We start from the raw sequence: 12,742 nt of genomic DNA, 5'->3' as shown, positions 1-12,742 counted from the left end.
ATATAGAGTGTGTGTGTATCTATATATATATATATATATATATATATATAAAATGAAAGTGCTTGGGATAGGCTTAAATGAAATTTGATACTATTTCCAAATTCTAATTTCGAATGTCTTATTCTTATCCATGACTTTACAGTAGTTCCAAAACTGAAATTCAAATTTCTACGCATATCATGATTGTCTCGCCGATCACAGCCATAAACGCATACATATACGGTGTCTCAACTTGCGACACGCACATCTTGAGGAAGACGAAGAAGAGCAAAACGCATGGCAGGGACCAGCCGATATGCGCTGGGCACCTAACACGAGATCCTGACGTGGACTTTGACTGTTAAAAATAAAAATTATGTGGCATGTCCATATTGTGGGATTTGGAATTCTCTCCGTATCATCCCCTCATGCACTTTTTGTGCTCAATCTCATCCGTCCGTTTGAGTCCAAAAAAAAAAAATCTCATCCGTCCGTTTAACTGCTCGTCCGATTTAAGGATTACACATTGTCATGTTACCAGATTATAATGCTTTCTTTTCTTTTTTTTTTGACCTTGTGAGATTATAATGCTTTCTATAGCATGCTAAAATAAGAGAGATGAGAGGTCATGGAATGTAATTAATTGGAGTTGGAATGAAAAAAAGTTTATTAAAATTTTAAACATATTAAAAGCTTACCTGACCAACTCTATATATAAAAAAATTAATTTATAAAAAGAATAGAGTAGAATATCACATAACATTCTTCTTGATATATGTTTATTTTTTTGTCAAAAAACATATGGTTATTTAACTCTATGCATAAGACACTTCAATACACTTTAAGATTAACATTAAATTTTATTAATCTTGTCTTAAAAATTTATAATTTCTTAACTTTATTCATATTTAATATATATACTCTTTAAAAAAATAACCATCCACACAGCAATAAAGAGTTAAGATGTAAATTTGTCCTGAAAGCTTAAAATCATAACAATACTGTCTTCTGCTATTAAAAAACTGACATCAATTGTTAAAGTAATTATATTGACCATTAACGTTTTTAAAGATACAGGACACTTTTAGGGCAAATTTGCACTTAAAAAAAAACTATCAGGTGCCAAGCACTCATGATTGAAAACTTCTAGAACAAGTTTGCACATTAATCTCCACAATAAATTAGGAATGAAATTATACATCCATATAACAAATTTAATACCACCTCCATTTCTTAGTATAAGAGATAATTAGAAATTCAATTTGATCATAAATATAAAATTCTAATTCAATTTGTCTTCAAGATTTATCTATTTCGCCCCCAAGTAATCCCATGATGACTGCACACTTAAAGAGTTTCCATCAAATTTCAATACATATAATTAACAAAGATATTTTAAAAAAATAACATTATTTATTATAAATAATTAACTTAACTAATTTTTTTAAATATTTATAAGTTAGTTATCTGACTCTTACATTGAGAATAAAAGATGGAAAGATAATTCATATCAAGCACAAAAAATACTCTATACATATATATATATATTATAACTATGCAATTTATTCCCCACCCTACGCGCTGAAAGAGGTTGCAAATGGAAAAAGTGGAGGGACGGTCTCAAGAGTCCTACGAGTAATACTTAGTTTTCGTTAGAGGAAGTTTTTGCTTGCCCTGTTGATGCGGGTGAAAAAACTACGCAATTTATTCAGGCAAATAAAAAGCTATACCATTTCTTAAGTCTACGTCAATGGCCCAAAACAAAAAAGGTCTGCGTGGAGCAACATCAACCCGAGAAAACGAGGGCATGCTGGATACGACCGGCGGGCGGCGGTATACCAATGCACACGACATCCATCCAAGAAAACGTGAGCATGCTGGATACAAACTTCACTATGTTTTTGTTGCCCGCAAATTTTGTTATTATTATTTTTTTGCCAGCTACTCTATCTGGTTTAAAATATAAAATAAATTTTAGCTATTTATTTTTATTAAAAAATTAGTTAAAATCACTTTAAAATAATAAATATGTAAGGTATATATTTTTTTTAAAATATGCCTTTAAAATAAGTAAAAAATCCAATAAATAGATGAAAAAAAGAATAAGAAATTAAAAGAAACTTATTAAATGTTTAGATAAATATAAATATTATTTTATAAATAAAAAAAAACAAGTCCTTCTAACAAAATTTAGATTTTGTTATTAATTTAATGCGTATGGATCCAATCTAGGAGGTGTGAACCGTCCAATCAAATGATCAATCGGCCGTAATATTTCGAAGAGTCAACGGATTTGAATTCATACTTCAACTGTGGGGGTCTCTCTTTTTTTTTTTGACCTGAATACTTCAACTGTGGGGATCACCGCTGAAAGGTTACGTGGCGGCTCTTCAAGTTCTTTTCCATCCGTGATGGGCTTGTCCACCAACCACAATCATTAATTACTGTTTTTCGCCAGCACAATTATTAATTAGTTACTACCAAAATATTTGAAATTCACATTCGAATAATATTACCTCCACCCTAAGTATAAAACTCTATTTATTGATTTTTTAAGTTCTTTTCTGTCTATAATAATATTACCTCCATTCCTAATTATAATATTTTATTTATAGGTTTTTTAAATTCTTTTCCATCTATAATGGGTTTGTCAACGGACCACAGTTATCAATTACTTTTTACACCAGCACAATTATTAATTACTTATTTCCAAAATATTTCAAATTCACATTTGAATAATGCTACCTCCGGTTCAGAGGCAGTATATCACAAGAACAATAAATTAAACACGGGCATTGTTGATACTGAATTTCATTCTAAATGCTCTGCTTTACTCAATTAATCACTTTTATATCATGACTCATCATTTGAAGCCTTTTTTCCACATGTGTGTTGATTAGTATTTTTTGCACCTTCCAGCCCTCTCTCAGTGTTTCCCAATCACCTGGCAGCAAATATTATCACTTATTTACAATTTTTTTCTTATCATATTGATATAATTTCTAAAAAAATTTTATTTCTTCTAATGTTACTCGTATAGGTTACCTGATTGTTTGTAACATTTGAACTTTCTCTTTTAATATATCATTTTGTCATGGTAAAAAAAAGATGAACTGAAGAAGGACATAAATATTCCTGAATCGAAAATTAATGTTAAAAAATAATAAGAATATAAGGAAGAATTTATAATAACTCTATCATATAATTATATAATTATATTTGGTACTTTAATCCTGTTAATTGGCTGGCACGTTTGTATTTGAGTTCCTCCAAAAGAATGGAAGCTGCATGCGGCTTGACTTTTCGTGAATATGACTAAGTGGCCACGTTCGGCACCAAACTCTGACACTATTGCCAAAATCGAGTCATATTTATTACCATATTTTAATTATTACTCCGTGCAAACATTGATAAAAGCGAGAGAAGTTTTATCACGCTTTGAGAAGTTCATATTGATATAATCACTCGTACATTTATTCTTATTTTGTACGGATTAACATTGATAAAAGTGATTTTTGGAAATAGAAATTGAGATAAAAGTGTGATTTACGCATGAAAAGTCCTTTGAAAGTTATTTTGATAGCAATTTGTTTAGATAATATATTAAAAATTCAATTACAAAAAAATAAATTTTAAACAATAAAAAAACTAAAAAATTAAGGAAATTTTTCTTAAAAAGGCACTTAAATAACCCAAATTTTTATTTGAGTCATTGAATTTATCAAATATCTAATTAGATCATATGACATAAATAGGAATTTTAAAATTTTATGAAATAAATCTAATATTATTTTCATTAAAAACCCAGAGAAGTGCGAATTTTCTATCATTTTCAAGGTGTTAATTTAGAATTAAAATGTGCTAATTTTATAATTGAACTTGTTAATTTTCAAAGTTGTGTCGTGATTTTTTTTTAATTCAAGGACTTATTGCGTCTATATTTTGAAGACAGAAAATTGTTAATTTATAATTAAAACATGTTAATTGTAAAATGTGACATGTTATTTTTTAGGATTATATTTTGATTAAATTTTATTTAAAGATTAATTACAAATACGTTATGGAAACAAAAAATTATTATTTTAAAATTAAAATGTGTTAATCATGAAATAAAACATATTAATTTAGAATTCTCTGTTGATTTCTAATAAAATGGGCAGTAGGGTCATTTCATAAAATTTTAAAATCTCTCTTTGGATTATCTAGCCTAATTAGGAGTTTAATAAAATTAATGATCATAATAAAAATTTGAGTTATGTAATTGTCTTTTGAAACCATTTTCTCAAACATTAAAGCAAATTTTGAGAATCATATCAAACATTGTTTTTTCCACGTTACTTGTATCTTTCCGTTGTTGTCTCGACTCAGTTCTAAACTCCCTAACGTTTTTTTTTTTTTTTTGGTTGGAGTTCTAAACTCCCTAACGTTATTCCAAACACGGACACAATCATTGTAAGCAAGTAACATACGCAAATCAGAATTACCATGCGGATGTTAATTATGTTACACAACAAAAACAATAATAGTAAAAGAGAAAGACTTCCTTTGAAATACCGAAACACATAACTATATAAAAAAAAAAAGTGTGTGCATAAAATTAATTATAATAAATAATGATATTATTCCTATCATTGCAGTCGTGGTTGTTATTTCGATAATTGAAAGATGCGTATCTCGTTAAAAAAAGAGGAAAATAAAAGAATCAAATCAAAATTAAAGCACAAGATGGTTGCTCGGGAGAGCTATTCCCGGACATAGGTGGAATTATTGAAAGCAATAATGGAGCACGGCGCGAAGAATATTAATGCGATACCAATTCAAAATGAAGTAGCTTTCCTCCACTTCTCAGGATGTGGAAAATGTATAATAAATAATGATGATAATACGGGGCGCCATTGGCCAAAAGTCCAAAACAAATTGAGAAGGTATCCAATAAGGGGGCAAGGACAGCTGGAAGATATTTTTCCCTTGCGCCTTCAAAATCAAAATATAATCATAAAATCTTGGAAAGCAACATTTATTGACTAAGGATATGTTTGGATTGGAGTTTGGCAAAACTGACTTCTAACCCAACTGACTTTTATAACTGAAATTAGAATAAAAGTCAATTAGTGTAATGTAATTTATATTTGGATAAGTGCTTTTAAAAAGTCAGTTAAAAAAATTAAAAGTTGTTTGAATGATTAATAGAAAAGTTAGTTTAATTGTAAAATGACAGAAAAGAACATGGAGTAGTGTTTGAAATGTTATATTTTTAATGTGATAATAGTTTAAAAAAACACGTAAAATTATTATGATAAAATATAAATAGTTTATTTGTGAAATTATAGAATAAAAATATTTGTTAGGGAGAAAAATTTGAAAATACATTATAGATAATTAATTAAATATACATAATAGATAAACATGAATATAAATTAAAATTTATTTGGTTTCTAATTAAAGTAAATAGAATCCATAACTAATTAGATCGTAAGCTTTGCATAATTTTTCCATAAGCCAGTTAGAAAAAAAACCCATCTAAACAATCTTTTAAATTACAATAAACCACAAACCTCAATTTCATGCTTTTGCGTGTGCTTTTATTATTTGCAGCAGCAATACAAAGGAGCCCCAAGCTGCTCTCATGGAGGAATTCTTGCATGCTCCTAGAGCAGCACATCATTTGTGCTCTGAGCAATAAAAACGTGCCACCTCACCAAATTTAATCTGAGATGTAAGCTTATCTGTCATCCTTTATTCGATTTAGCAACTTTCTTTTTAGAAATCCCGCCCATTTTTTTCACTCTCTCCTCTCTCACAGTCCGTCATCTCCGGCTCCATCATTTTTCACATACTCTCTCTCCTTGTTAACTTTTTCTTCTCTTGGATGCCATTTTCACAGGATCAGATCTGCACCTTATCAACAAAGAGAAGCACATATGCTCATCCTCACCTTGTCTCTTCTTCCTCTTCATTCTTCTTATCTGTATCAATCTCAGTATCCTCAAACACAAGTCTTCTTCTACTTCTCTCTAGCCTATCATCTTCTTCATCTTCTTCATCATCCACCACCAACTCAATCTCTCCCCTTTAAGCTTCCCTTTATTGCAAAGCCCTCAACCATTTTACAAATGCGGCCCCACAAGAAACCTGCCTACTCTGTCCACCAAATCCCTCCTTTCCCCATCGTTACTTCCTTGTTGTTCTCTCTGTCACGAGAAGACGACCTGCAATGACAGAAATAGTTAAACCCAGCCCTGATTTTGAAGATTTAAAAATCCTTGCTCTGTTTTTTGAATGCTTGCTTCTCCTCTTATCTTCGATTTTGCCCTCATCTTCTTCCCCTGTTTCTTCGTCTTCATTCATACTTGCCCAGTGCAAATTACTTTCAGCAAAGAAGGTTCTGGGTTTTCAAAAGCAGATCCTCTCATCTTTCCAGTTGTTGGGAACATCGGAGAGACTTGACTGTTACTGACATTGTTTCTGAGCTTCTTGCTTAGAGAGGTAGATAGAGAAATATGAGTTTATGAAAGCAGAAGCCAGAGATGACGGATTCTGAGAGAGGAGCGAGTAAAAAAAATGGGCGAGAGTTTCTAAAAGCAAAGTTGTGAAATTAAATAAAGGCTGACAGATAAGCTTACATCTCAGATTACATTTAATGAGATGGCACGTTTTTATTGGTCAAAGCACAAATGATGTGGTGCTCCCGGAGCATACAAGAATTCCTCGCTCTCATGTGGCCTTATGCGGCGGCGGCGGCAGATGCCTCTTTCAGCTCATTTGATTTTCTGCTGAGCTCACGTGCGCGATTGTAGTCGTACTTCTTTAAAAATGGGAATAAAAGGACATCTGAAGACCTCCCTCACGATCTCAAAATGATCCCTAAAATTTAATTTAATTCATATAAATTTTTTAGATTCTGAGGGAAAAAAAATACGACTATTTTAAAACTAAGTTGTTATGTAAATTATGCTAAATCCAACACCAGAGGTATTATAATACTTTGTGTTGATTTAGTATCTTAAAATATTTTTTCAGATATATTCAATATTTTAAAATATCTTGCGATTCATTTAACAGGTTGAAGTATTTTTTTTAGACTAATATTTTAATTTTTTAGTACATATTTATACCACAAAATATTTTAAAATGTCAAATATACCTAGAAAAACATTCTAAGGTATTAGACACATTTAAAAAATATTTTAAAGTTTGAGATAAATTACAAAATAATTTAAGATATTAGACGTAGTTAACTATCCCTTACTCCAAAGTGTTTTTAATCTACATTTTAGTCATCTGTATAAACGCAACAAATTTTCAAACAAATTGTATCACAAGCTAACTAAAGACAAAAAAAATTGCCATTTGAAAAGACCTCTTCTTAATACATAATTATAAAACTATTTTTAAAATGATAACCATGGTAGAAAAAAAATTGAGTTAGAGTGTTAAAATACTACCGTGGTTATAAAGAGTTTGATGTATTTTAAAAACATCCCAAGTAGCTCAGGATACATAAAACACCCATGGGTTTAACAACGTAGAACAAAGTCTCAGGGTACAGTAACCGCCCACAAGCCCAATATAATATTCATCCCACGAAGACTTAGGGCACAAGAAACATAGGTTGCTCAACCCAACCCATAAGGCATACATCTAAGAGTATCACATACAGCAGAGTCTTATGGCCTTCAGCCATTTTAACAGCATTCCATCAAATACAGTCATCCAAACAAAAGAAAGTATACATCAACACAGTTGTGGGCCCTAAGATGGCAATATACATAACATTACGTGCCTAAACCAGAAGAGGACTGCTAGGCTATGCTCGCCTATGCCTCTGGTTGCTTCCCTTCGCGCCGAGCCAAACTAGATGGCTCTCCTGAAAAGTATTGATGAATAGTGGGGTGAGACGTAAAGTCCCAGTAACCAAGTATTAATTTATGACATATACAAGTAGGATGGTAAATTGGTGAAGTAGTGCTTAAATATAGTTTAAGAAATAAATAGTACTTTAATAGATACAATCACATAAAAAGAGTATATCTCTCCATCCACAACACAATTCATATAAAAGTACATATATGCAACAACATAATGAAATATGCCCTCCCATCACCTTGCTCCTCCTTATGACTCCTTGACAAGGACCCGGGCTTTCTGTGCTGAGTAACCCGACCAAAGGTCACCCCACTCACATCAAGCAACAGGCCCCCTCCTGTACCTACACCGCCCAAGAATGGGCTATGGTGCAAGAGGTGTCTACCCAAGAATTCATTCTCAATTCCGGGCCAAGGAAAAGGAAAACTACAGGGGTCTAACAAAAAGAAGCCAAACACTAGGATCAATAGTGTAGGCATGCCGCGCGGGCTTCAAGAACAATTATTCTCCACATAACAAAATCCCAATCTCCACATATGAACCCCATGCGTAGTCACAATATATATATATATTAAAAATCTCATAATTTTTTAAAGTAAGATGATATAATTTCAAACAAAGTATGACACATTTTCATCATTTTTTTTTCAATAACAAAATATTAGTATATTAAATTCAGCACCACAAGAAAACAAAATTTACAATAAAACACAACTCAAGCATACTTAAATCAACATACTTCCCACTTCACCAAAATTTGTCATATAAGAAAATGTACACTTTATTCACAGGCATAATTTCACAAATTAACTTGAGAAAATAAAAACATAATAAACACCTTACAATCCAAAGCATGTATATAGAATAAATTAACCCTGGTTACCTCTACTCCAAGCTCAACCTCACAGCTTGAGAAATAAGAGCACAAATTACAAACTCCGAAGTACAAGATAATCTACACATAATATAGATACAATTTAATATACATACAAATAATTAACTTAAATTACATAGAATTTATTATTATTAATATTTATACATATATTTACTATCCAAAAATTCTTACTTCAAATAACTTTTTTTTTTACCAAATAACTCATTTAAATTATAAATATTTATAAAATATTGTTTTTTATCTAATATTATAAGAATCTCAATTTATAACTTAAGTTTCCAGTTTCAAAATTTTTCTAATAATATAGTCCTAACCTATTTTACATTTTAAACCGATTAAAATATCAATAATATATTAAGTAACCCAAGTAAGTTATTTAACTTAAATTTAATCAGTAAAAACATTCTATATATCTTGAATGATACATTTTCCAACCAAAATCTTAGTTTAAAATTCTCAAAACAATTAATAAACAACTATAAACCGATTAAAATTTCAATAATATAGCAAACAACCCAAATAAATTATTTAACTTAATTTTAGTCAGTATAAATATGATATATATCACAAATGACAGATTTTTCAACAAAATAAATTTGATTTTAAATACCTTAGGTAATAAATGGACAAATCTAAACCGATTAAAATTTCTTAATAATAAATATTTAAATTTCTACGGTCAAATATTTCACCTCTCTTTCTCTACTCTACACAACACTCACACTCTTCTATTTATCCTTTAACATGCCAACCATCCTTCATCAATTTTCTTCCTTCATTTATTGTCCTTCGCCATTTTTTCCTCCTCCCTCTTTAATTACCCGATCGAAATTCTTCTTCGCCTTCAATTCACCCTACTTTTCCACCGACTTTGGTGGAAAAGTTGGGGTGTATTGTTTTTTTTTATATTATTAATAAAATATTATTATTTAATAATAATAAAATATTATATAATATATATATATATATTTTTTTTGGGAATGTTACACCATTAGTATTCTATAGGCCAATATCATCTACGTACCTAGAGGCATATTCTAGTTCTGTGAGTTTTCAGGACTCAATTCACCTAAATTTTTTGTAACAGAAAAAAGAAGAAGAAAAAAACCCAAGGAATTAACAAAATTTCACAACAAAAAGGTATGACGAATTCCCAATTGCAATACGCTACACCTGTGACAAAACAGCAACAAAAAGCGTTTTTTGGCTATTAATATATTATTCTTATTATTATTATTATACATTTTAACATCAAATATATTTTTAAGGATACCCTGTGGGTTTGTGTCCCTGTGTTTATCAAAATAGAGGAGGAAAGGGAGATTAAAAAAAATGAAGAGAATGAGAGTCGGCCCAACATCTTATTTGGGCCTTGCTACAATAAAATGATCAGAGCATTGGGTCCATGAACTAATGACGGCCTAAACCATTTCTTCACTGGGCTTACGTGCAACTGGTCAACCCAAAAGGTACAGAGGATCCAAAATTTCAATTTGATGGCAGATTTCTTTTTTTTTTTTTTTTTTAAGCGCCAGCCAAAGCGGAAGTTTAAATTGATTCTCATATTATCGTTAGATAGATTGTGTGAACTAAAACCTAAGTCCTCCACCAACAGGGTTGGGTTTACCAAATAACCGTTATTTCCTTGTGGTGAACTAAAATTCAAATTTTTATTGAGAGAAATGTCCACGTTTAGTATATGTTATAACAAAAAAGGAGGGGGGAGAAAAACCTAATTCCTCCTCTTTGTTGGAGGTGGTATCCCAGTAAGTCAGTAACATTAAGATGAATAAAAAATCAGTGTAATATTTCTAATCTTGTCTTTATCCTTCCGTTGATTGTGAGCATATTCCAATAAAGTATTCAGTATAGATTCTTGAGCACCAAACATGAAATGTTTATGATTCCTTGTCTGACACATAGTTAACTAATATCGTTGTTTTCAAAAAAATTCCTGGCTTTCTATGTATATTCTCCTCTCTCTCTCTCTCTATTTATATTTGTGATATAATTTACGCATTTATTATACTATTTAGTACTGGTTTGAACTCATAATTGATAATCTAGCTAATTCCACCATCTAATCTAGCTTTCAAAATCATGATTTATAGGGTGGAGAGATAGTACTTTTTCGTTTTAGATATAAATTATCTTGTTAAATTTATTAGACAAACGTCAAAATTTTACCTTTTAAATTGCTATTATTTTAGAAAGTATATGTATTAAATAGGAGTAAAGTTAAGAAAATATTAAATTTTAACATGAATTTAATAAAAATTAAATTTTTTATTATAATAAAACATGTTAGAAGTCTAAGAGAAAACATGTTAAAACTAATTTATTTATTTGGTGAGTTGTGTGTTTGTGATTTTTTGTGTGTGGTAGTGGTAAAAATGTACTACCTTCAATTCTAAATATAAGATCTCGTTTGAAGACTACAAACACATTTAATAAACTAGGATCGAAGGTAGTAACTTTACAATCTAAATTTCAGTAGTTTACATGCATTGACCATTAATCTAACCTTCTTTTAAATTGAAAGCGAAAAGTATTTTTTTTTTAAAAAAAAAGAGATGTTGGAGATATGGGGCTGACTCAGAAAATACGCATGCCACAATCATTCGGCCTTCTTTTTAAATTTTAACAGAAAAAAGATTCAAGAAGGAAGAATCAAAAGAGAGCAATACTGATTGATTCTATGTACGATGCTCTAATATTCTTGGCCGCAGACCCAAAAAAAAAAAAATTATGAAGTACTTTTCCGTCAAGCCAATCAGTGAGCTTAAATTGTTGACCCAGAAACGAAAATCAGCATCAGTAATTGTATTAAAAAACAAATCAGCGATGTTAAATTTGACTTGCTTGCTTTCGCCATCGTAATTGAATGGTCAAAAAGGGTGAACTTAAAGTGAGGGTTTTTATTTTTATTTTTTATCTAATTAAAAAAATTTAACATTTCTTTCAACTTTGGTCCCACGCAAATAAAAATATCATCAATGATGTCTTTCCGTCAATCTACTAGAAATTCAACAATTTTTTTTTTATATCAAGAAGTATTTATGTGCAAGAAACTGAATTGAGGGTTAAATCAAAAAGTGAAGTACCCTATATGCAAAAGGATCATATATTGGATTTAATTAGGATTACATATTGGATACAATTCCTTTTATTCGAGTTATACTAATTTATTTTAAGTTTGAACTTTTGTTAATCTTATAATTCTTTTCTCAATATCCAAACTATTTGTTAAATCCTAGTTCAAGCCCATCTGTTCTAAATATTTGGATTGATTTGCACCTCATATTTTATTAAATTTGTCCTAATTTTATGAGGATAAGTGATGATAATTCAAAACATATTTTCAACTAGAAAAAGCAAATACTACTCACAAATTTTCACTTATAAAACAGCATCTATACCACTAGGCCAGGGGCTTTTTGACGTAATTTGAATTTTATTAGAACATAATTTTTGATTCAGTGTCTCAATCTGTTCAGTAATGACTTTGCGAATTAATAATCGTTTTTTGCAGTGCAAATGGCAGGACGCTTGTGTCCTAAGAAAAAGTTACAACAAAACTGTATGCTTTATTAAAGTTTCCGAAAATTGTATATATTTGAACACGTGTAAATTCTTAAACTTTGCAATCTGTAATCTGTAAAGATTAAAACACATATATAAAGGCTCAGTTTGCTGGGAAGATTAAAAAAAAAAAAGAAGAAGATAAAGGCATATATTCTGATTGTATATGTGATATCTAATATTGCATAGATCTGCTTTGGATCAGTTGGCAAAAAACAGAAGAAAGAGAGATCGGATTTGAATCATTGAGCTCGCTCAACTGATGTAACGGGTCGAAAAGGCCCGTTCCCTTATATACTTACTTTATAAAATTATAATTTGGTTTTTATCTAAATATCCTATAAAGAAGGAAGTTAAAAACTTTTTTTGAGAGAATAAATGGAAGTCTTTATTTGTAATTTTGCCTCAAGAATATTTTTT

This window comes from Neltuma alba, unplaced genomic scaffold (genome assembly GCF_004799145.2).
Source record: "Neltuma alba isolate B1F8T4 unplaced genomic scaffold, ASM479914v2 tig00011479_pilon, whole genome shotgun sequence".
Classification (NCBI taxonomy): Eukaryota; Viridiplantae; Streptophyta; class Magnoliopsida; order Fabales; family Fabaceae; genus Neltuma; species Neltuma alba.
The sequence above is the reverse complement of the archived record's forward strand: the minus strand, read 5'-3'. Positions refer to the sequence as shown.